Genomic DNA, 26865 nt, shown 5'->3' with positions numbered 1-26865 from the left:
TCTATCTATCTATCTATCTATCTCAGCAAAACACTTCCTCCCAGGTACAAGGCCTTCAGTTCAGTTTCCCATACAGAGGGAAAAAAAAGATACTATTACATGGATTTGACCTTACAGTTCTCCATAGATATAATTTGTCAATACAAAGACACAGATGAACAGAATAATGGCTATTAAACCAAATATGCATTATTTGCCTTGTTTGTGGGACACTTATCAGTATCTGTTTTGGATATTGACTAAGGCCAATGCTTATATCCTCTTTTGGAGAAATGTATTTTTTTAATATGATTAAGATATTAAAGACAGCAGAATTTACATCTAAGAAAACCGGCTTAAATTTCGAATGTGTGCTGTTGAGTTTTAAATGATGAACCTTTAACAAAGGGGGAAAAAGCAGTCTATTTCCAGCTAAAATATATGCTTACAAACTGGGGAACCGATACAGTTGATCTTGACGTGATAAACTTGAAAATAGTATGGATGCTAGCCAACTCAACCTACAGACCTGGAAACAAGAGTTAGAAAAACAAACCCCAGAGAGACCAAGACTGCATGGATGACAGCTTTATATGGCTGACAGTTAAGGACTACTTTCTCTCTCTTTCGTTGGAGTCAGGGATGTGGCAGTTGGAGCATTTGACCTAGTTAATTCATCACATACGTTGGGGTCAGTAACCGCTTGCCTTTTCATGTCTAATTTGTTCCATGATGATGTCGTTTCTTGCCATCACTGTGCTGGTTCACAGAACTCTGCCCCCTATCCTCCCTCCTGACAGACTTATCTGGGCTTCGTGACTTTTCTTCATGACTTGCCTCTTGCCTGGGTCTCCAGGTTTCTGCCTAACTGGTTGGAAGAATACTTCCGGACTTGCCACTGTAATTTGTTTAATCAGGTCCAGGTCATGGGAACAGGGCGATACTTCTGAGAACTGTTTGCCCTAGGCTGAGGTCTGGCCACTTGAGAGCTGAGACTTCATGTTGTGGGAGCCACAGCATCCTGTCCCAGAGCAGGGCCACGCAGAGCTGCAGATCACTGTGGTGGGGCATGTCTGGAAGTTAGCTTGAAAGAGAGAGAGATGGAAAGAGAGGCTGAGAAAAATCATCGCTGTCTGCAGTGCTTGAATGTCAGCTGTGCTGGTCATTCACATGCTGCTCAGTTCAGTTCAGCTGACTTGCTTTGGTTAAAATGAATGCCTTGAACACTTTTTTTGTCTTGTTTCGTTTTTCAAGACAGGGTTTCTCCATGTGGCTTTGGCTGTCCTGGCCTCACTTTATAGACTTGGTTGGCCTCGAAGTCACAATGATTCATCTACCTCTGCCTCCCTGAGTGCTGGGATTACAGGTGTGCACCACCACGGTTAGCAAGAAATTACATTGTTATGTCAGCCAAATCTCCTTTTCGGATGCCATTGAAATATTTATTTATTTATTTATTTATTTATTTATTTAGTCAAATTTTACTAGGCTGAGATTGGGTTTTAATTATTAATTCATTTATCAAAACAAAAAATTTTTTTAGCACAGAGGTAGATATTACCTTTAAAAAACCCATTATATAGCATATTCATACTTTTCAAAGAGAATACTGCTGAACACTGAAAACAAAGACAGACTGTTAGAACGATGATTCCATATTAGAGCTTAGTGCAAGAAATGATTTTTTTTTTCTTTTGAAGCTAGTTAGCCCAGCAAGGCTCATATTTGCTGAGCCTTCCTCACCCATTGGCACTGCTTAGCCAGTCTCTTCAGATTGTGAAGCTCTTGCCAATGGAAGAGACAGGAGCCATGTTGTCCAAGAGTACTTGCTAGTCAAACCTGGGTCTGATGCATTGTTTTTGCAAAAGGGATTGTGTCCCTGGCTGCTTTTGCTGTGTCTGGGTGTTCTTTAGTGTGACACTGAGGTTATTCTTTGTTTCTGACGTTAGCCAAAAGGCTGAGAAGTGGTGGAGATAATAGAGCGAGACTGTAACAGCTCTACTGTTCCGTGCATGTTCACAATTGTCACAGGCTTGGTAATTTCATAATTGTCTTTTTCTTCAATGTGCCACCCGGGCTCAGAAAATCCCATCAAGGAGCCCACTCTCCTCCCATCTGAAGCAGAAAACCTTTAAGAAGGTATACAGCAAACAATGACATTTTCTTGTTTATTTTTTCTATTGCAAACTTCTTAAAAGATGATTTGCTGCTCCAGGGAGATGGCTTCGAGGGGTAAAGGCAAATTGCTGCTGCCAAGCCTGGTGACCTGAGTTCAGTTCTCTGGGATCGGCGCGGTGAAAGGAGACAACAGACGCCTGTAAGTCGCCTTCTGGCTCCATAGGCTCACTCACCTGTACACAAGTGAATAAAAATCTACACTAAAAGTCTTAGCGTTGGGAAAGTTATTCATGCCTTTAAGCCAAGTACCTGTGATGGGTTTCTGAGTTCAAGGCTAACCTGGCCTGCATAACTAGTTCCAGGCTAGCCAGAGTCACTGTGAGACCATGTCAAAAACCAACCCAACCAACCAACAAAAACAAACCAAACCAACCAATCAAAACACAAACACAAAACAAAACATTGACTCCAGATGGATCTAGAGAATATTACATGGTCATTTCTTGAAATGGGTGCTCCGAAACTTGCAAGGAAAACCAAACTATTGGGATAAGGCAAGATTATTTGCCTTAACTGTTTGTTTTAAAGAAGCTTGCTTATATTCAGCTAAAATACCATTAAGACAAACCTTGCCATGGGCCCAGGATTCCTCATGGCCGGCTTCTGATTGCTACAAGCCCAGCTCAAACTCAGTGTTTGAAAAATCTGGTCTTTATTGGGTGTCCCAGTCAAGAGTGGGGGTTAGTGTGGTAAGCACTGAGATCCTCAGAACACTCTCCCGAAAGTTCCATGGCCCAAATTTAAAAAAAATAAGTCTTTGTGTCCTTATCATGTTTGTGTAATAAAAAAAAAACTGCTCTAAAAATTGTGCAATGGAAATTAGTCACAGAGAGAGCTACAAGGTTGCAATGTACAGGACAGGACACACTTGCGTTTCACTCTGTGCCAACTCACCTGTTCAGACAAGTCTTAGTTTCCCTGGGTGTTCCTCCCAGGTTCACCTACACCTGCAACTAAGATTAAAAGACTAAGAACATGTGCAGATTGCATTTGCAGAATCCCATTTTGGTAGGTAAAGTAGGACAGTCACATTTTCTACCCAACAAGATACTGCCATATAAAACAAATGACAGTTTTCTAATATCATTTGCAAGAGTTCTTTTTTCTTTTTTTATTATTTATTTTCCTTTTTGAAATTATAATTATGTAATATCCCTTTTTCTTTTCTTCCCTCCAAACTCTCTCACATGCTCTTTCTTATTCTTTCAAATTCACAGCCTTTTTTCATTAATTACTGATTCATGTATATGTTATATATATACTATATTTATACATACATACATACATATATGTTCTTAAGTGCAACGTACTTACTGCTATTTGTATGTATGTTTTCAGGGCAGACCTTGGTTTTGGATAACCAAAGCTGTGTTCTTCCTTGGGAAACACTGCTTCTCTCACTGTCAGCATTCCTTAGCTGCCCATGGTTCCTGGTGTAGGGAGGCCTCATGGGCTTTTCCCCATCAACTTTGGCATGTTAGTTGTGGTCCTTGTTTAGCTCATGTTTAGATGAGACTACGGGTGTCGTCTCTGACAGGAGTAGGAAACAGTCTCACAGCAAACACCCTGATCCTCTGGGTATTATAATCTTTCCCTCCTTTCTTCTGCAATGTTCCTGAGCTAGGAGTTAATTAAAAAAAAAATCAACTTTGCCAATAAGTGTGTTTTAATTAGTCAATTAAGTTTTATGAGAATGCATGTAAGTCAACAGTTTGATTGACTCAAGGGTAACCCATAAACTCTAAGGTAGATTTAACCCCATAAGCTTCTTGAAACCACACACACCTCTTTTGCTCTCCTGTGACAATCTTTCAAGGAGTTTTGAATCCCAGCTCTTCATTCTTCTCTTGCTGAATTATTCTGGGTTCACAGTTTTAGGGAATTTAGAGTAAACAGAGATGGCAGACCAAATCCTTAAGTAATGTTTCTGTTTTGCAGGAGCATCCGTGGTCAAAATGAAGGCAGAGAGAGCCTTCTAGAAGCCTCTTTTCTTTCTGACTAAGCCTACCACGCCCTGCAAAGGAGTACAGAGTTCAATGGGTGAAAAAGCTTTCTTTCACGCAGTGACTCTCAGATGATTTTCAATGACTCTGCAGTTGACAAAGGGCCACACCTCCACCCTCTCCCTGCCGTAAGTGATCTTCTGTAGGCTCCTGTGGAAGTGGCTCACACAGCCAGGCAGCCCCTTAGTAAATTTCTTCTAAAGTCAAGTGATTTACTGTCCTCAGAACACACATGTGAAGGTCCTTGGGAATGAGGTAATGAACTGTGGTGAGCTAGTACCATGCATGTGCATAAGAAAATGCCAAAGCATTCATTCTTATTGTCGTTCTGCCTACAAAAAGGAAAAACCACAAAGAAACAGCTCTTCTTTAAAAATACAGTTACTGTTATTGTGGAGGGAATATAGGACAGTGGGTTCTAATAGAAGCATACTTTTTTTCCTTCCTTTCGTGTGTGTGTGTGTGTGTTTGCAGCATGTGTATTGAGGGACGAGGACAACTTTGTGGAGTTGGTTTTTCGTCTTCTATGTAAGAGTGTTCTAAACATCCTACTTAGGTCATCAGGACTGCTTGGCTAGAACTTTTTCTTACTAAGCCATCTTACCTGGCCCTGAAGCTGGTCTTGAACCTTCCACCCCAACTTCCCCACTGTTGGTATTCTAAGATTGCACCAGCACAGTCTGCAACAATAACAATTTATCATCATCATTGCCACCACTATTATTATTTTAGACAAGGTCTCACCGTGTAATCCTGGTTGTCCCTGAACTCACACAGACATACCTGCCTCTGTTCCCAAGTGCTGGGACTAAAGGTGTGCGCCACCAAGTTGGGCAATACTTTGATTTATTTTTAATCCAAAAAAGGAGGCTTAATAAATAACATCTTAACAAGCTGGGTATTTCTAAATTAAGTACTTACTATGATCCTGAGGGAAGCCTATTGATAAAGTCATCCAGAAACAGATCTCTCAGTCTGTTGTAAATTCTTTGGGGACTACATGCCTTTCAGAAGAGATTTTAATTACACTGACTTGGCTTTGCTTTTTCTGGCTGACCCTGAGAAGGAGAATTTGGTACTTCTGAGACAAAAGAGTGGAAGAGACTTTTGTTTAGACATGATTAAGAGGATTCTTCGAATGTGCCAAGAGAAAGCAAGGGCAGCTGGAGAAGCATGGTCTGGAGGCAGAGAAACTCTGAGCTGCTTGGGATGCTGATGCAGGAGGATCATAACCCTATCTCAAAATAAAAAGTCAGAACAAAAATAGGACTGGGAATATTGCTTTGTGGAAGGGCACCTGCCCCAAACCATCAGGGCCCACGTTTAGTCCCTGGTACCACAGGGGTCACCAGGAGATGTCTGTGAAAAGGCTTATCACTCCAGGTTCATGGTATATGGCACACATTGCTGTTCTTTTTAACCTTCCACAGCTTCTTCAAGTCTTAGGGAAGTATGCTAAAACATTGCTTTGCAGTATTTTCTGCATTTAAAATAGGGGATTCTATTTCTACATTTTTGAAGTTATCTATGTCTTCATGGAAAGATCTGAGGCAACAGCCCAGAAAGAGTTGACCCAAAACACTCAGTATGGATTTGCGAAATGCTCAAGGACTTCCTGTGTGTCTTCATGAAGTCCAGGGAGGGGCCATATGCTTGAAATCTCTTGGGTGGAGGCCCAATCCATTTTATTCAGATATGAAAAGCAAGACTGACCTGGAAAGGGTAGAGAAGTGGTGATGTAATTAATGTATGAAATGAAATTCTGTGACAGGCAGAATTACTTAAGTGTTGTTGAAAATAAATGTTATCAGGCAATAGAATGTTTATTATGTGTCCTATAATTATTTTGGCAGTAATTATTTAACCTGCTATCACAATAAGACACAGATACCTGTTAGATTTCATAATTGTCTTATTTACCTTGGGCTGGGCAGATAGTCCGCCTACACTGTCTCAATAACTTCATCATCCATCTCCTAGCTCCCATCCAATACCATCCATCTTAATCGTTCCTATTTGGCCTATGTCCCCTCCATAATTCTATAAATACTTGCTAATCCTTCATCTGGGTCTTTTTCTCCATCCACACCATCCTCAGAGTCCTTCCTCCTGGCCCATGTGGTTCCTTTCTCATGCTAACTCTTTGTGTCGTCCTCTCTTCCTGTCTGTCCATCTCCTTCCTGTGATTCTCCTGTCGTCAAAGCCCAGGAGCTTTAGCTATACCTACCTCCTTCTGCCCTGCCTGGCTTACAGGCCTTTTTAATTGACCAATCAGGAATAATGTTTTAGGCAGGTTTACCCAATAAGCAATGATGTATCTGGGCAGTAATCAAACCTTGCAAGCCAGTAATTAGCATCAAAATACAAGCATCAGACCAAACCCCGACTCTTAGGGGATGAAAAGAATCTAGTGTCATATTTTTAGTTAAATTAATTTTATTGTTTACACAAGGTCTCACAAAGTGTCCCCAGCTAGCTAGGAACTCAATATGCAGACCAGACTGATCTCAAATGTGTGGTGATCCTCCCACCTCTACCTCCGGAGTGCTGAAACAAAAGCCACATGGCTTGAGTACTTTTACCCATCTTGAGACCATGTCTCACATAGCTCAGGCTGGCCTTACACTTGCTGTGTAGCTGAGAACAGTCCTCAACTTCTGGCCTTCCTGTCCCAACTTTCCAAGTGCTGGGATGACCTGACCAGTGTGCTCACCGCATCTGGCTCACAGTCTGGACTCTTAATCCAAACGACTGCCCAGAAAGAACATATGTATAATGTGTTTTGCCTGCATGCATGTATGTGTATCACATGTGTGGTGTGCCCAGTGCCTGAAGAGTTCAGAAGAGGGTGTTGAGACTCCTGGAACAGGCATTTTGTGGATGTTTGTGAGTTGAATGACTGGGTATATGGGGTGCTGAGAACCAAACTCAGGTCCTCTGTAAGAACAGCAAGTGTACTTGACTACTGAGCCATATCTCTAGCCCCTCTGGAAATTTATTTTATTCATTTACAAGTTTGTATATGTCTGTGTGAATATATACATACATATTTGTAAACCAGTGTTGAAGGCCTGGTGCACTCGCAGATGCCAGAAGAAGGTGTCAGATCCCTTAGGGCTGGAAATACAGGCGTTTGTGAGACAGCTGGCTTGTTATTGGCAACTGGGATCCTAACTCTTATTCTCGTGGTTGAACAGCAAACATTCTTAATTGCTGAGCCATCTCTCCAGCCTCCCCCGCCCCCCGCCTTTTCTGGATTTTGAACAAATTAAGAAATAAGATAAAAGAATAAGACAAACAGAATGTCCAAACACAACTGCTATTACCCTTGCAGTCTTAAGAGCCAAAAAGAGGGTGGACTCAGCCAGCAGAGAGCCTTTGGCCATGCCTTGTTCAAGTCCTACTTTCTGATCCCCTACCATCCAGGAAACAGAAACAAAAGGATGAAAATGTCTTGTCTGCATGTGTATCTGCACACTGTGAGTGCCTGCTACCACTGGAGGCCAGAGAGAGTGTTGGAGTGCCTAGAACTGAAGAGACAGCACGTGGGTGCTTAGAATCGAACCTGGATCCTTTGCAAGAGCAGCCAGTGCTCCTAACCACGGAGTCACCTCTGCATCCCCTAGATGCTCCTTTTACTCCAGGTTCCCATGTAGATGTCACGGCGGTGCTGGGTGTCCAGTGCAGGAGACGACTCCTCGTGTGCCTCATTAGTAGTGGTGGTGGCAGTTTTGGCTTTCCTTGGAAGCAATGGAGCCTGGGGCTACAGTGGTAGCATTTTATCTTGGCGTGCAGGAGCCCTGGGGTTTGATCTTTAGTGCTGGAAAAAAAATAAATATGTAAGTCAATCCATAAAAGTAAAGAAAAAAATTTCTTAAAGGAGCAGGTTAACCTTATTATAAATCAGATCAATTCATAATTCAGAAAAAAAGCGATTTTTTTTCCAGTTAATTTCAGATCCAACAAAAATTCAAGCATGCCCCTTGTCTAGAAAAAGCGTGAAGCTGTGAATGGGAAGAGGGTACCTGCTGGCCAAGCATGGGATCCCCAGCAAGCATATGAATGCCAGGAAATAATTCCAGTACTTGGGAGTCAGAGACAGGGCATGCCACAGTGCAAGGTGGCTCACTAGATTAGTGAGCCAGAGATCTTTGGGATGAAGGGAGAGACTATCCTCAACATATAAGGTGGAGAGGTGCATGCACACTGGCACATATGTGAACACACAGACACAGACACAGACACACACACACACACACAACATAGGGACATAGGTCAACAGGATCCCAGGCTAGCCTCAGACTCACTGTGTAGTCATAGATGACTTTGAACTCTGGATCCTCCTGCCTCTACCTCCGAAGTGCTGAGATTAAGCTGTGAGCAGCTATGCCCAGTTTTCTAGTTTTGTTTTTGCAGATACACTGGTTAGATCTGTTTTAAATCAGCAGCTAGTCAGCTTCGCTCATGCTGGGCACACCAGCTCCATTCTGCTCCGGACCTGGCTAGGATCCTGGAGCAGGGTGAGTGGGACTTGAGCTTGGAGTGGGATTTGAAGGCCTGGTCGTTGTTGTGGGTGGTGTGGTGTGTAATGGCAATGAGGAGGAAAGAGGTTCCAGAAAACTCAAAACTTCAGGGTACCTGGCTGGCAAACACAAGGTGACATGAAAGATCCTGGCTGAAGGCTTACTGAGAGATGGAGGGAAGGAGGGGATGATGCAGGAAAACAACATCCTGAAACAGAAGAACACATGTGGAAAAATAGTCTAATTCAGAAAATGGGTAATTTGCTAAGAAAACATCACCTAATCTTTTCTAAATAGGGAGAAAAACTACAAAAGAGTAGAGATTTGGAAGTTATGGTATCGTGTTTAAGAAGGAAAAAGTCTGCAAAGAATAAAGCCACAAGCCGTGTTCATTTGCATAAATGCTGAATTAAATTTTTTCACCATGGTGAATGGCCTTAAGGATTTTTGTATAATTGTATAACTCTTAAGAGAAAGCTTCTTCTTTTTAAAAAAATGTGTAAAACACACACACATGCATATACACACATACATGTACACATACATACTACACATACCCACACAGACACGCACAGACATGCACATACACACATGTTGTAAGATAGTTTTAAAACCTATTTTTATTTTCGGTATATACTTTTAAATTCAGATATAAGTAAAAATCTGATATAAACTCACAACTGAAAATTATATTTAATAATAAGGCTTATGGAAAAGATAAACGCAGTTAATTTATAATGTGATAGTCTAACTAGCCATCTTTTCAAGTCAGTTCTATAATTGTAGGCTTATAAAATAAAAGCAAGGAAAAATTAATTTTCCAAAATGCAATTCATTTCAAGTTCCCATCCCCACTGATAGAATTTCCAAGATGAAAAACTTTCAGAAACGTGTCAGAAGTTTAAGTGTTTCCGTTTGTGAAAGTTAGGTGACTGTGCAGTTCACTTGTGAAGTTTTTAGAAATAGTCACTGCAAAGTTTGAGATGCCTGTGGGAAATAAATGTCAGCAAAGTCACAAATGTTGGTCCTCCTCCCAAGGGTCCATCCCGTGGGTGAGGACAGGGGGTCCAAGCAGAGGAGGTGAGAGGCACCAGACACCGCCAGGCACCGGGAGTCGACTCAACCCGAAGGCGAGCGGATGCAGACTCATTTATTCCCGGAAGAGGGAGCGCACCATATAGCTTTGGGCAACCAATCAGGTTCCTCCACACCATTTCCGAGCCTACCATTGGTTGTTGGCTCCCACACACCCTTCACCCGACTCACATCAGCCCCCAGGCCGTGAGCCATGATGGTCCTCTGCCGGGAATGCCCACATTCTGGCTCCTACCTCCACCTGAGTTCTGTTAAACTTAGTGTGAACTGATCCCAAGGAAGGTCAGGGTGAAGGTTAGGCCTCCTGATGCCCAGGCCTAACGCAGCTGGGAAAAAGGCCTCATAGACTCTCCAGCACCTGCCCTCCAGGGCTGAACTCAAGATGCCTCCTGTCTGCAGCCTATATAACCAAGGTTCTCAACCTTCCTAACTCCACCACCCTTTAACACAGTTCCCCATGTGGTGACTCCCACCCATAAAATATTTTTTTTCCTACTGTTATGAGTCGCGGTGTAAACAGGATACCTGATGTACAACTTCAGTGAGAAGGTCATTTGAACCCCAAGGCATCATGGTTGAGAACTGCTGCTGTAAAAGCAAGGGATTTCCTTCAACCTGTGGATGGCTGTTGGATCTCCTGTCCCAGCTTCCCATACTGTGGGTAGCCCGTATTACTGAAGGGTAAGTCATGTGCAATGTATGAGCATCTTCATATCAAACCTGAAAATAATCTTCTTTCTTACTTAAAACATATGTGAAATCCACAGATTACCAAAAGCAGTGATTTTAGTTGTTTTCTACATTAAATCTTCTGATGAACTAATGAATAGAAAGTCAAGTTTTTACTGTATAGGGTTGTAGGACATCTAAGAGACACAAACAAGACTCATCCACCTATTTCAGGTTAGTAATTGGCTTTAGTAAGGAAAGAAATGTAGTAAAGAAGTAAGATATTTTGGATTGAGTAAAACCAAACTATTGTGGAGAGACAGGCCAGAGAGATGGTTCAGGGTTTTAGGTGCACTTGCTGCCCTTTGTAGAGGGCCAGCGTTCACACAGGGCAGCCATAAACTCCGGTCACTCCAGCTCCAGAGGACCTGATGCCCCCTTCTGGCCTCCATACCCACCGCTGTGCCACACACTCGCACATATATACACATAGATACACTCACGCATTCACACTCACACATGTACTCACACACAGAGACACACACCACACATTCACACATACTCAAACTCACACATATACACACACATACATACATACTCTCACACATGCACACATAATTAAACGTACACTCACACAAGACTGCAGAAAATTTGAGATGCAGACACACACTAAGTGACTGCTGAAGAGGAAACATTTTATTTCAGTATAGAATATTCACTCCCGGAATATCTCTCAGGTTTAGCAACTGGCAAACACTGTGCAGTTATGTTATTTTAATCTAGAAATCTGTGAACAAGAAAAAAAGACCTTGATACCATTTAAGCTAAGCTAAGGAACCATAATCAGAACCAGGCCTGGTGGCATATGCCTGTAGCCCTAACACATGGCAGGCGGAGGCAGAAGAACTGGGGTTCAAGGCCAGCCTCCTACACAGTGAGTTAGAGGCCAGCTGGGAAAATGAGACCCCAACTCACAAGAACAACAAACAAAATCACTGTCAAGTGTGGAAGTCCTTGGTATTCTTTCTTCTTCATTCTCAGCGAGGGATTTCCTAGCCAGGGAGCGTAAGTGGAAGCAAAGTAGGTTCCTTCTCAGCCAGCACAGTCACAGAGCCAAGCTTGTAGCTCTTTCCCTTACTCCCACTCTTGGCAATTTCCAGGTAGTGTCTGCTGATCAGCCTCAGCCTCAGGGAGAATCAGGGAAGGAGAACGGACATCCAGATCTGACTCTTAACTGGCACCAGTTGATTAACCATAATTAAAACCTCAGTGTTTTGGGGTGCAGGCACAGGATGCCCCTTCCCCCCACTGCTACCCCGAGGACCTAATCTGAAGTGGAAACTGGGATTCGTGGCTTTGTCACAGAGAAGAATTTCAGGACCAGACAGTTACTGAAACAAAACTGGAGATTTCTATGCAGGCTTAAGTATGAGGGTCAGTGCAAAATAAACGTCAGAAGAAAAGTAAGACTCACTCAACAGCGAAGGTTCAGGCTCCTCAAAGGACATCCGGGCCTGATGGTGGCTCAGTCAGGAGCGTGCACACTTGATTTACAAGGCTGAGGAACAGAGTTTAGATCCCCAGAAGCTGTGCATTTCCGTGTGGCTGTGGTGGCATGTTTGTAATTCCAGTGCTCAGAAGGCAGAGATAGGAGAGCAAGCTTGCTGGCTGGAAAACTGAAACCCTGAGCTCCAGGTTCAACTGAGAGCCTATGTCTCTAGGAGCAAGGTGGGGAGTGAGGAGAAAGACTCTTGATGTCAACCTTGTCCCTTCACATGTATATACGTGTACTGCACATATATGTGTGCACACTCATGTGAGCATGCACACAAACCTGTCCATCACACACAGACAGATGCAAACAGAAAGAAAAAGAAAATAGGACCCCAAGCTTGTTTTTACATTAGTCCTATGAAGGCTTTTGGTGAGGTTCAAATTCACCATCTCATCACTGGGTGGTTCTGGAGGGATGCTTGCAGGGCTTACAACGGTTGATCTAGTCTACACGGATAAAGGGATGGAAAAGCGAGGACATCTGCTGTGTGCAAAATTGTGTTTGAGATTCTCGGACAGCATCTGGGGGAAGGAACGAAGCTCCGCTCAAGGTTTGGTACACTCAGGGTTTAATTCTAGATCCCTGCTACTTTAACATAAAACATCTGGAATCGTCACAGCAAATAGTGCTAATTGTGCTGGATTTCCCGCTTCCTGCTCGGAGAGGCTTCAATCAGACTAGGAGTGGAAGCTCTGCTTCCTTCTCATGATTCCACAATTTCCACGTCTCTCTATACTGACTCAAAATACAGCATGGGAGAGAAAGAAAAGCCTTGATTGTTTTTAGATGCTGAATGTAGCATTGCATGTCCCTACAGCCTGACTTAGCTCACACAGACGGAATGCCAAATGAGCAAGAGTAAGTTATATATTTAAAAAGGGGAGATGAGGCTAGGAATGTAGCTCAGTTGGTAATTGTCCAGCATGCAGAATACGCCAGGTTTGATCTCTAACATCATATAGAGCCAGATATGATGTCATGAACCTATAATCTCAGCATGCAGGAGATGCATGTAAGAGAAACAGAAGTTCAAGGCAACTGTTCGTTACTTAGTAAGTTTGACACCAACCTGCACTCCATAAGGCCGTGTCTTAAAAACAAATAGTCAGACAAACCTGCAAAATAAAATGTTCACCTTTTAGTAGAAAGGCAATAGTTACTGGAAATTTGGGCGAGTCCACATGACTCACCATATGTAACTGGAAATTTGGGTTTCCTATTGAGGCTCTTAGCTTTGTTAGTAAAAGAATTTATGAATGGACTCAAAAGGAATCAAAAAGACAATTTTGTTAAGCTTTAAAACAACAAAAACAACAAACCTAGGGAAGGCAAGTTATAAATCTCAGCAGCTGCTTGGAGGTGGAGAAGGGAGAAAAGGAAGAGGAAAAGCCATGCTGGATGTGTTGAGGTGACATGGAAGACAGCCCCGTGGTGGACAGTAAGGAGTGAGCTTTAAGAGAAAGACTTAGGCCCAAAGAATCGGGGAAAGCATGCTTAGAAAATAGAAGAAAAGGAAGAGTTATACTTTTTTTTTTTGAGTAACTCAGAAAAGTAGGAAGTCTTACACAGCTACATGGCTGCTGCTCTGTAGTCAACTGTGCCAGGGAGGGGGCCACTGGGCAGGAAGAGTACATCATCTCATCAAAGTACATCCTCTCTCTTCAGTGTGGCTTCAGGTGAAGCCACCTCCCTGGAGGTGGTCCATTGCTCACCTGGATTGACTTCTATGTTTCAGGTAACTTGGCATGTTAGGTGTCTGCTCAGGCCAGACCTTTTGTTCTCTTGACCAGAAGGAAGTAGATTTTGCCTAAAAAGCCTTTACTGCTATTGTGACATAATCAGCTCAGACTCAGGCTTCAGTCAGTGGCTAGACTGTCAGAGAAGAGAAGGCAAGGATCCAAAACCTGGGCAGAGCCACCAAGCTGCACAGATGGTCAGGGCAAGTGCCAGCCATAGAACAACCGCCGGGAAAGCCATGAGACGATGTCTCAGGAAGGTGGACTTATGGCTGTCAATGTGACCTCCTACTTAGGCCCAAAAAGTGGGAGCTTTGGCCATTAAAAGAAAAACAACAACAACAAAAATCTCATTTAATAGAACAGTGTTTGATCATTGTCCAAGCAGATTAGATGATTAACCCATGAGAACAGAGCTTATTAAACATTCCCATAACAGAAATACCTTAAAATTTGGTGCTTAGGGTGGAGCTGAACTGACAGATGAAAAGTAAATGACTGAAAATTAGAAGGGCAAAAAGGAGCCAAATGAGTCATTAGAAATGAAAAATTTTATGAATGGCTCTAGAGAATGGAATAGGATTTTGAAATACTCAGGAGCAAAATGAGTTTTTCTTGATCCATCGCATGTTAACTCAGAGATACAATTTGCTTTAGATATAGTTCAATTTTTTAAGCCTTGGGGTACTTTTTTGAGTATTCTGTCTAAATGTGTGTGTGTGTTTTTTTTTTAATGGACTTACAACTCCATTTCTACAGGGTGTATGGAATTGGACTTACAACCAAACAAGACCATTTGTGGAATGGTTGTGAAGATATAGGTGCAAGTTTTCTAGGCAAACTTGTACACAACAGTACAAGTCTGTAACCAACTAGTACACAATAGATGACTTAGATAACAGGAAGTAATTTTGTCACAGTTCCGAAGGTTAGATATTCAGGTGTCTGCAGTAAATGGTTCTGTCTGAGCACTTTGAGGACTGATATTTTCCTTGCCTCCTCTCTACACTCTGCTGGCTCTCTGGCAATCTTTGGTCTTCCATGGTTTGTAGATGTATTAGTGACACCTCTGCCTCTATAGTCACATGTCACAGTCTTCTCACCATGGGTAGGCCTGTCCCCTGACCATTCTAATCACAACTAACAATGACCTCATTGGAAATACAAATATCTTTACTCATTCTATTTGAAAATAAAGTCACGTGTTAAGAGATGAAAAATGAGAGCCTCAGTCTAGGAACTTGAATAACATCAGTGCACATCTGGGATAGTTTTCTTCAACATGCCTTCCCAGATCTCTTTTAGGAGAATTTGCACATTTTTATTTCCCTCTGGACATTGGAGGTCAGACATTACACTTTTAATATATCCATTTCCTGTCGCAAGTAGGATACTTCTATTTTCCGTGAGGTAGTGACTATAATAGCCTTCCAATTTCTCTCTCATCTTCTGACACTTTTGGTTTTCTTGTTTTATTTCATTTTGCAAAAAATTATTCATTCTGCCTTTATTTTTGAGACAAGATCTCATGTGTCTTAGGCTAGCCTCTTAGTGCCTATAGAGCTGAGAATGACCTTGAACTCCTAATCATCCCATATCCACCTTCTGAGTGCTGGGACAACAGGTGTGTACCATTATCATGCCTGGCTCCAGGACAGTGGTTCTCAGCCTATGTGTCGTGACTCCCTTGGGGTTGCAGATCAGATATTTACATTACAATTCATAACAGTAGCAAAATTATGGTTGTGAGGTAGCAATGAAATAATTTTATGCTTGGGGTCACCACAACATGAACAACTGTATTTTAGTGGTTCACAGTAGTAGGAAGATTGAAGACCATTGTTCTCGTAGATCTAGGAGGCTGATGGCCTTCTGGGTGAACCTTAAAGAAAAGACCCGAGAGGGTCACAGGGTTAATTCATGGGCCAGGGGGCGGGGCGGAGTCCTCAGGCTGGTGAGCCTGGACTATTCTGGAACACTATGCCTAGTGATGTGCATATGTTTCTTAAAGATGCTATGCACATGTGTGTATACATACAAATACATGTTATATATTATAAATACAGATGTCTACTTACTAAAAAGGCTTTTGAGGAAGCTTCCCTGTCTTGCAATCTGCTCCTCTCTTAATGTCATTTATAAATTTTTTCAACAAGAGTGATGGGCATGTCAGCTGTGATGATGTAATGATTGAGAGAATCCACAATAAATGGTGTGAAGAGAGTCTTTTCCCCAAGTTTATAAATACTGAAGGAAAATTTCAAACGCTATGGTGGTCACAGCATAGACAGGTGGCTCTTTTATTGCTACATCCAAACAAATCACACCTGTGAGTTCCATCTGAAACCACCACAACTTAAAAACAATTGGACAAAAGGGCTTGCCATTACATATGAATTAAATATTCATCTCTTAGTCACTTTACTAACCCTAAAAGGTTGGCAATAGATGGGTTTAGTGTGAATGAACTCCAGTGATGATTTGGTGTAATCAAAATCCACACACTACAATTCTCAATGCATTCAATCTGGACAGATTTCCTGAGTCTGCAGGAGTGATACTAGAAAAATAATTGCAAGATCTAGTAGCATAAAAAAATTGCTTGTTCATATGTTTATTGGTTAGTTGGTGTTCAACTGGTTCAGTTCCAGGCAAGGAGTGCTCTTGGGTGTCCTGTATAAATATTGCTTCCTGCATTTGATCACAGGGTCTTCCAAGCTACACAAGGATGACCAACCCAACTGCAAAAACACAGGTCTCGATTTTTCACATGTTGCTTCTGCTGAGTTCCTGTTGGCCGGTTAAGTCACATCGTCACATCCAACGCTGAGATGATATGTAGGTCCCCCAAGACCCCCATGAAAAGAGGAAGATTTGAAAGGAGAGATTGGTTGGAATTCATCCGTGGGCCTGGAGTCATGATCACTAATCCTGTAATCATGGTTATCTAAGGTATTTTCTCACTATGCTGTTCTAGGTTTCTCTCACACTACTCTCTTCCATCTTTCTTTAAAAAAAATAGAAAAAAACATTTTGTTTATTCTTCGACAATTATTCATACATACACACATATACATATGTGTATATATGTATATATATATATATATGAACAATGTATCTTGACCATATATACCACTAAATCTACCGTCCACTCTCCTAGACAACCCCAACAGTCCAACATATCCCCTTCCATCCTCTTTCTATTTTTTATTTTTGTAACCCACTAGATCCAATTACTGCTGCCTTGCTGTCTTCATCTTGGCAGGTAACTGCAGTGAGTTCATGGGTATAATGGCCAGGTCACACCCAGACGACACTTCACAGGCAGGACTCCTCCCCATCTTCTGACTCATATTTTTTCCAATCTCTACTCCTCAGTGTCCCCTGAGTCGTGTGTCAGGTGGCAAAGTGATGGGAGAGCAGGTTAGCCGGGTGGTGGCTGTTGACAGACATCCCACTTAGGGCTGAGCACTCAACAGCGACTCATTCTTAGCATTTGATAAGTTATTAATCTCTGCATTAACTGCTGACCGCTGCAGAACGAAGCTTCTCTGGTGAAGGCAGAGGGTAGCACTGATCTATGTGCATAAATATAAATATCCAGAAGGTAGTTTGGCAACATGTGCATTTAGCAGAACTATGGTAGGCTGCCCCAAAGGGCCTATGACCTTTCTAGCTCTGGGCTTTAGGCTAGGCCTTTCATACCAGACATGAATTTCCTCCTGTGGAGCAGGGCTAAAATCCAGTTCAAATGCAGCTGGTTACCACTGTAACCTCTGTACCACGGTTACACCTGTAGACCCAGGTTGCTCAGCAGGTCAGGATTTTTCAGGATTTAGTATTTGGGGTTGGCTGCTGGGGGATACCATTGATAACTACCCCTCCCCCACAAAGAGATAGCCAATCAACAAAGAGGAAGCTTCCGGTTAGTTTCAGCTTTCGTTCTCTGTATCCAACAATCAAGGTAAGCCATGTCTTTAGCAATGGGGTTTTACCATCTAGTTCTGTGGGCAACTCAGAACGACAGTAGCCTGTGTTGTTTGTGGGCCTGGCACTGAGATTTTCATTTAACAACTGTGGGGGAAAATTACCCAGCCATGCAGGGTAGCTACCTTTGTTAAAACTTATCTTATTTTTTTACTTTTTAGTTAGCCTACAAAATAGTGGGCTTCTATGAGGGTTTTCATACATCCTTTTGGTTAATCTAGTCTAATTGCCTCTGGTCTCCTGTCCCCCGATCCCAGTCCCCAGTTCAGATTTTAACTGCCTGTCTGCCCCATAGCATATATGTTCTTCTATTTCCTTGTCCCTTAATACCTCTTTTCCTCCCCTCTCATAGGGCCTTTCTAGCTTTCTGACCTTTACAGATGCTCCAAACTAAGCATACAACTTCAAAAACCCAAAGCTAGAGTTACATATGAGAGGGAACACTCAGCATTTGTGTTCCCGGGCCTCGGTTACTTTACTTGGTACATGTGGTAGTTTGAATAGGTATGACCCCGCAGAGAATCATGGGTTGGAATGCTTGGCCCCATAGGGAATGGAACTATTAGGAGGTGTGGCCTTGTTGGAGAAGGTGTGGCTTTGTTGGAAGAACTGTGTCACTGTGGGTGCAGGCTTTAAGGTCTCATCTATACTCAAGCTCGGCCTAGTGTGACAGTCTTCTGTTGCCTTTGGATCAAGATGTGCAACTCTCAGCTCCTTCTCTAGCATCATCTGCCTGCATGCTGCCATGCTTCTTGTCTAATGATGATGGACTGAACCTCTGAAACCGTAAGCCAGCCCTAATTAAATGTTTTTCTTTATAAGAGTTTCTGTGGTCATGGCGTTTCATCTCAGCAATAAAACCCTAACTGAGACAGTGTAATATTTTCCAGTTTCTCCAATTTTCTTGCAAATTTCATCATTTTTTATAGTTGACTAAAATTCCCTTGACTATACACACCACATTTTCATATCTGTTCATGATGATGGACATCAAGGCTGATTCTGTTTCCTAGATCCTGTAATTTCATTGTGATCAGACAGAAGAAAAAGAACTTCAATATTTTCTATTTTCTAAGACTTAGTTTTGTAAGACCTGGGGTCTCACAGCTCAGGAGTTTAATCGCGCCCTTCCCAGAAACTCCCCCAGACCAAGACTCGTTGCAAAAGCAAGAGGTTTATTAACCATTGTACAACGGGGTCACCCTTGCTGGTCAGCAAAGAGTGGCACCGGGAGACAAAGGCCTTTAGGTTTTTAAAAGAAAAATTGCTGGAAATTTGAAGTTTTAGTTTTGGCAATTTAGGATTGGATGAGGGAGCTATAAAGTAAGATAATTGGTTAGTCTTAGGTGCTCAAGCTTGGCCAGTCCTGCCAAGTGTGGATGCAGCTGCACTTTAAGGTGGGGGTGGTTAGCTCATCCTTGAAGATTAGGGCTGCGGGCTCTTGGCCGGAGGTCAAAAGCTACTCAAAAGAAGTCTAGGTTCATTGCTAAAAAACGCTATCTCAAGGACAAGGGTCTGGTCCTTCTTTTGCTGAGTGAAGGTCATTGCTTGCTTGCCCTTTTTTTATATCTGTCCTCACAGATAGGGTCACATTCCTTCACTCTCTGGAAAGGTACTAAGAGGCTTTAGCTTAACCTGGACCTAAAACTCAAAACTATAGGCTTTAGAAGACATATAGGTTACAAAGTTAGTCTAACCCTTTCATTTCCCCCTTCTCCTTGTAACTGCTTCAATCATGAAGCAGCTGCAGAGTGAGAATTTTATCTTAAGAAAAAAAAAATTTTTTTTGACTCAACATTTCAGCCTGTAGAATGGGACAATGGGCCGATGATCCGTCTTCTGTAATTTCTTCATGCTGATGATGGATCGTTGAAATCTCAGTTTAAAAGAGGCTGAAATGCTGGTCAAAAGTTGGGGAGAGTACATGGGTAAAGATTACTAGGAGCCAGTCAAAGGCTGGTCAATGAGGCAGTCCTTAACAGTCTCTGGTTAGTTGATCCAATTGAAGAGACAGGGAGCAGTCATGTCAGCTTCCAACAAGTCCAGATTTCAGTTTGCAGCCCAGAGTCAACCAGGTGAAAATCTGCTGAGACAAATTCAGACTAGAGATAGAAGTTAAGATTTGTCTGTTAAATGGAAAAAGTGAGGAATCCCAACACCAGGGAAAAACTCTTCTGGGATCCATTTGAGCTATGCCAGATCTAGGTCTTATGACCTTTTGATTTTTATAAACTCATATAAATTTTTGGTACACAAAAGGAAACTCAGAAAAGTAACATATCAGCAAATCAAATACAGCAACATTTTGAGAGTAACAGATAAAAACTATATCCAACAGAATTGGTACCAGTCAGCTGTTTGTTTTATATCTTTTATAAACAACTTAAGTGTGTCCATGTGGCAGCCTTTTTGGAGTTAACGGAATCTGAGCAGCGGAACTCAGCTTCTTGGCTATTTTTTAAAGTCCAGTCTCTCACAGACTGACCTTGGTGGTCTTACAATGGACTGCTCTGACCCTGAGAAACTCCGTGCAACCATAGTAACCAGACAGCAGGCTCTGTGCAACCTTGAGTAAACCCTCCTATATTTTGGCTAAGTAAAATTGCCTGCGTGAGAAACTGCTTGTACTTTTTTTTTTTTACTTAAGTGTTAACCTGACGTCCATTAAATTGACACTTTGATCAGTATGTAGACCAACATTTTTTAGATTTTTATAACCTGAACTCCTATATCCTCAGACCCTATATAAACCTTATATATATTTTTTTATTTAACTATTAATATAAGACATTGGCAACTGATGTAAAGCCTGTTGTGAGCAGGGCAAACCTGTTTTGTTTTTTTTTTTATACAAAAGATATAGTACCCAGTAGTTTTAACTAACTAATGAACTGTCCAATGAGCTGATAGTGAACCTAACTGTCTGCTCTTTAACTGCCAAGTTACTGTTAACTAAGCCTAGCCTTTCAGCCTAGCTGTCAATGTGATCAGAGACCTGAGAAGGATAAATTATGAGCTAAGTAAATGTACCAATCAAAATGATAGAGATGACTAGTTAGTCCATCACCTAGGCAGTGTCCCTGGCTCCTGTGGTCTCCTGGCTTTCTGAGCAGAGGCAGTCCAGCCATCAGGCATAGAGGATGAGAAACTGCTGCTGTGGAAAGAGGAACAGGAGAGATTGACCTCACCTTGCCTCTCACAATGTGAGACAATGGCTCTTCAGGTGTCCCCGGCTTTGTCCACAGTTTAGGCTGGGCCCTAGCAGTGGGCCAGTTGGCGCAGTATTGCCCAGTGGTTAGCATACCACAATCCAGAGTTGCAGTCATCTGTCGTTGTCCAAATCTTCTCGGAGACCTTGGAGAGCTACTGCCAGGATTTTGGGACTTTTTGTCACAATAAACTTACATATGTTAAAATGCCATATTCATCAGATCTCTGATAAGCTTGAGGGCCAGCATATCTGAGTTACTCTTTGTTTTTATCATCTGTTTTAAACTGTGTCCTATAAAACAGAATGCTATTTAATGTAGTTCTAGCATATTTTTGAGATGCATGTTTTAGAACTATATATTTTAAGACAAATAGGCAAACTTTATAGTTACCCATCCTAGGCTTAACCTTAAAAAAAAACCTATACAAAGACACTAGGTAGAGCTCAACATCTTAACCAACTGCAGTCGTTAGCATAGCTTTAAGTCTGCTCTTTTTGAACTAAAATTAAAGCAAACATTTTAATCAGATACAGTTTATAGAGGGGCTAGCAAATCTTGCTGATCCTACCACTTTGTATTAAAATTGAACAGTAAAAAGCTTTGCACTTAACACTAATCAGAGGACTGAACATAACTGAGAGACCTAAACAAAATGGTGGTAAACTCATGTCTCCACCCTCTTTATCTCTGAACCAGCATGGCGGCTGGCCACGTGTAACTGAACTCAGCTGGAAGTCCTAAACAAATATGGCAGCAAAACTACAGCTTCATGTGCTCTCTATCTCTGAACCATCATGGCAGCTAGCCATGTGTTAGCACAGGCTGTGACTGACAATACCAAAAATAGCCATTAGGTGCTGTTGATGATACAGCAAACACTGTGGAGCATCCATAATCCCCCACAACCAAAAGTTTTAACATAGTGATTAAATAAGTTTTAGAACCAACTGCATAACAGAACAGTACAGAACACTTTTAAACTGTATGAATTATTTTAGCCATACCAAACCTATCAGCCAGAATTTTTTTCCCCTTAAAAGAGCATAAAAAAACATTTTGCAATGAAGAATCACCAGCCTTTTAAATGAATTATAACATATTTAAATACAGTTGTTTTTTTTTTTTTTTCAAATCATATTAACTCTCAGGCTTTATATAATACATCCACTAACCTTCTGCAACATCCTATATACCTTCAGGTTTCTAGCTTTCTTTTTCTGGCTTAACCGACATTTTTGTTTTAGACAAGCTATTTTTTTTTAATATCTCTTGCTCACTCTCTCTTTTTTTTTTTAGACAACAGAAAAACTCCCATTAATTTTTTTTTCCCAAGGGTTGGGAAACTGTTTTAAGTTCGTTGTTGGACTGCCCAAGAGTTATTGATTAAAAAATCTGATAAACTGTAAATGTTTTATCCTCTTAAACATCTAAACAATTTTTAAAACTCGTCTCTGCAATATCAAAGCAAAGTATCTTTTTTAGGAGTGAATTTACAAAGCATAACCATAATTTTAAAAGTCGAAACCAGATTTTAAGACCAAAATTTATCAGTGAAAACAACCCAATCTTCAGAACCAATATCAACTTAGAATAAGACTTTCTTCTTATCCTAAAAGGAAATAAAATCATTTTGACTCAGAGATTTTGCAACCTTTGTTCTTTTCCTGAGCCACACCATGTGGCAATTTACATTGTTGTTATTTAAACATATGCATTTATAGACCCTACAAACACATAGGCACATATACGTGTTTAAAACAAGAATTTGAATTTAACCTTAAAACATACCCAATTATTTTTTTTATCATATCTACCATTGAAGACCAGTTGAAAACAATCATATAATGGCCATATATTTAAACAGACAGACTCAGCTGTAATTCTAAACATTACAGCAAGTGCCGTTTTTTTTTTGTTTGATCTGTAAGTTGCAAGCCCCCTAGGTGGGAGGAGGGAAGAGAGGAGCAAGAGGGCGTGGTGAGCTCTTGCTGCTCACTTCCCTGCTAAGCTGGCATGAAGGCAAGGGGGAGGAGTTTTTCCTCACTCTCGGCAGCCAGAGCAGCTCCTATCATGGAGCAGCTACGGTGCCATTCCCCACCTAGCCATGTCTAAGGACTTTCACCCAGCAAGCCCATGAGCCTTGCCTGCTCCCTTGGCTCCCTTGTGAGCTCTACTGTAGCTTACCTCCCCCGCAGGTCCTGAACCTGCTTCCTGGCTGGGCCTCTCCCCTCTCCCGTGCTCTTTGGCTGTCCATCGTAACAAGGGGCCACATCAAGCCCATGCCCTGCTGGGTGTGCATTGTTATTCCACAGACGCTCAAGTGCCTGAGCACCGCCTGCCCAAGCTCCAGCCCCAGCTCCACATGTCTCCCCAGCCACCCGAAAGCACTCCCTCCTTGGCTCCCTCGGGAGGGAGAGCACACTGCTTGGTGTCCTGCCATGCAGCCATGTGCACTCCCGGGCCAAGTTCTAATTTTAATTATCCTCTGTCCAAATTTTTATCAGGCCAAGTCTACAAAGAAACAGACACAGAAAAATACATACATACATGAGAAACACAGGATTTAAATTGCTGGGGGAGCAGAATCTCTCTGCTCCTCCCTGTTCACAGAAAGGGGCAAGCTGAGTGTCCTACAGGATGTCTCATGGACTTGGCATTAATGACATGTCTGTCTGCCTTAATGAAACCGTTCCAGGCAAGTGGCCTCAAACCACTCAGGGGACTCGAACCCCTTCTACAGATGCTCTCAAGCTAGACCATCTCCCTGTCAAAAGAGTCAGAGAGGCAACAACAACAGAAACACAAAGAATCAGGCAAGTAATCAAACAAGGACACCCTTGTGAGTGGTACCTCAGTGCTCTGATAGAACGGCTGCCTGGTGGCGGTCGTTCTCTATGAAAATCAGACGGGAGGAGGACCGTCTCAGATCCAACCTCCCAAACGGAAAGTGGGCGTCCCCAGTTCCCAGTCAAGCGATATTCTGACACGTCTGTCAATTGCAATGACTGATCAGATGACCAAAAAGGTCCAGATAGGCGCCTAAACTGAAACAGATTGGTACCACAGAAATCTAATTGAGAGGCTGCCTCATGGCAGCCATCTCTGACAAGAAACAGATTGGTAAGACAGAAACAGACTAACCTGTTCCGAGCTCGACCTCCGAGTTCAGTCTGATGAGGGTTGGGGAAGGGGCACGCCCTTTTCCGGCCAGACGCACCAAAAATGTAAGACCTGGGGTCTCACAGCTCAGGAGTTCAATAGCGCCCTTCCCAGAAACTCCCCCAGACCAAGACTCGTTGCAAAAGCAAGAGGTTTATTAACCATTGTACAACGGGGTCACCCTTGCTGGTCAGCAAAGAGTGGCACCGGGAGACAAAGGCCTTTAGGTTTTTAACAGAAAAATTGCGGGAAATTTGAAGTTTTAGTTTTGGCAATTTAGGATTGGATGAGGAAGCTATAAAGTAAGATAATTGGTTAGTCTTAGGTGCTCAAGCTTGGCCAGTCCTGCCAAGTGTGGATGCAGCTGCACTTTAAGGTGGGGGTGGTTAGCTCATCCTTGAAGATTAGGGCTGCGGGCTCTTGGCCGGAGGTCAAAAGCTACTCAAAAGAAGTCTAGGTTCATTGCTAAAAAACGCTATCTCAAGGACAAGGGTCTGGTCCTTCTTTTGCTGAGTGAAGGTCATTGCTTGCTTGCCCTTTTTTTATATCTGTCCTCACAGATAGGGTCACATTCCTTCACTCTCTGAAAAGGTATTAAGAGGCTTTAGCTTAACCTGGACCTAAAACTCAAAACTATAGGCTTTAGAAGACATATAGGTTACAAAGTTAGTCTAACCCTTTTAGTTTGTGACTTAATATATGATATATTTTAGGGAAAGTTCCATGGGCTGCTGAAAGAAATGTGTATTCATCAACATGTGAATGGAAAATTCTTCAGAAATCTGTTGACTTCTCTTGATCTCATTTGATTCAGATATTTCTCTGTTTATACTTTGTCAGGATGACCTGTCAATTGCTGAGAATGGAGTATAACATTTACTCATTATTATTGCTCTGAGGTTGGCATGTGACTTTACCTCCGTTTTTACTTTTTAAATTAAATTAAATTTTATGTGTATGAGTGTTTTGCCAGTGTCTGTCCATCATGCCTTGTGCCAGGGAAGGTCAGACGAGGGCATCAAATCTCCTGGCACCACAGTTATATGTAGATAGCTGGACACATCCTTGTGGGCACTGGCAATTGAACTTGGGTTCTCCAGAAGAACAACCAACCCCCTTAACCACTAAGCTGCCTATCTAGCCCCTCATTCATATCTTTTATTTGAGAAAATTAAGAACATTAATATGCAAAGTTATTGGTGATTCCTGCCATTCTGCTGGTTTTCTGGTACTTTATTCTTTTTTCTTTCTTGTTTACTTAGTGTTAATTCTTGCATGGTTTATTCTTTCTTGTGGCCTCATGGATAGGGTTGAGTTTGTTTGTTTTTTTTTTTTTCTGCAGTCTATAGGGTATTTTCAAGAGTCATCTGTACAACTGGCTTACTGGTCATAAATTTCTTTTGCCTATTTTTTAAACATAGAAAGCTCCCCCACCACACCCACACTTCAACTATAATAGAAAGCTTTTCAAGGTATAGTAGTCCGGCTTGATCATTGGTATCTTTCAGATTTGAAATGTACCATTCCAAGCTGTTTGACTTTTAAAGGTTAGGTTGAAGAAAGAACAGCAACTGCTGCTGTTCTGGTGGTCCTGTCTTCACATGTGACTTGATGTTTTTTGTAGCTTTCAATATGCTTTCTTTGTTCTGTATGTTTGGTGATTTTTTAATCATAACTCTATAAAGAAAAAAATCTGAGGTGCATAAAGTAACGAAGAGGAGAAAAGTGGGATACTGGTAGGGTGGATAGATTTTAGAGACTATTAAAGCCATTGATGGTTAGAACTAAGACGTAAAAGAAGAGAGCATGAGAATGGGAGAAAGAATAAAAGACACAGGGAGGAAGTGGGATGTGGCTGAAGAATGCCTTGTAGTGGAGAAGCTTAACAGTCCTAGAGCCCAACTGAGCAATATACATAAGAAACAAAATCACCACGAGATACACGTGCAAGGGTAGAGAGTAAGTAAGGGAGAGAAGAGAGAAAAGGCATGCGTAAGTGGACTCTGAGTTGAAAGGTTAAGTTCTGAGATCATCCATGTTCTAGAAGGCTCTATGTGGTGCTGTGTGGTGGTGGTGGTGGGGAGGATGGGAGTGGCTAGTCTCTGTAGCTTCAAGGGAATGTGGTGGGCTGGGGACCTTATGTGCTTTTTTAGTCGTTCCTCCAGCTTTATGAACTTGACCATGGCTTTTCTTGGACCTGAGGTCTGGTGTATGTTCTCTTGTATATCTCTTTTCAAAAATTATTTATTACTATACGTGTGTGTCTGTGTGTCTGCATGCAAACATGAAGCTGTCCATGTATGGGCACAGGTACCACTGTGCTCATGTGGAGGTCAGAGGACACCTAGCAGGAGTTGGTTAGCATCCTTCCACTGTGTTGGTCCTGGGGATTGAACCCATGGCCTTAGGTGGAAGAGGGAGAAAAGAAAGAGGAAAAGCCTTGCTGATTGTGTTGAGGTAACATGGAGGACGCCACATGGTGGACAAGCAGCCACATAGTAAAGGAGTGAGCTTTAAGGGAAAGAATGGGGCCCAAAGAACCAAGGAAGCGTGCTTAGAAAACAGGTAGAAGAAAGGAGTTATACTTTTTTTTTTCTTTTTTAGTAATTCAGAAAAGTGGAAAGACTTACAAAACTACATGGCTGCTGCTCTGCAATTGACCGTGCCAGGGAGGGGCCCCACTGGGCAGGAAGAGTACATCATCTCATCAAAGGAATAATTATTCCTCCTCTCTTTTCAGTGTGGCTTCTGCTGTGCATCTTGGTTATC

This window comes from Meriones unguiculatus, chromosome 5 (assembly GCF_030254825.1).
Source record: "Meriones unguiculatus strain TT.TT164.6M chromosome 5, Bangor_MerUng_6.1, whole genome shotgun sequence".
Classification (NCBI taxonomy): Eukaryota; Metazoa; Chordata; class Mammalia; order Rodentia; family Muridae; genus Meriones; species Meriones unguiculatus.
The sequence above is the reverse complement of the archived record's forward strand: the minus strand, read 5'-3'. Positions refer to the sequence as shown.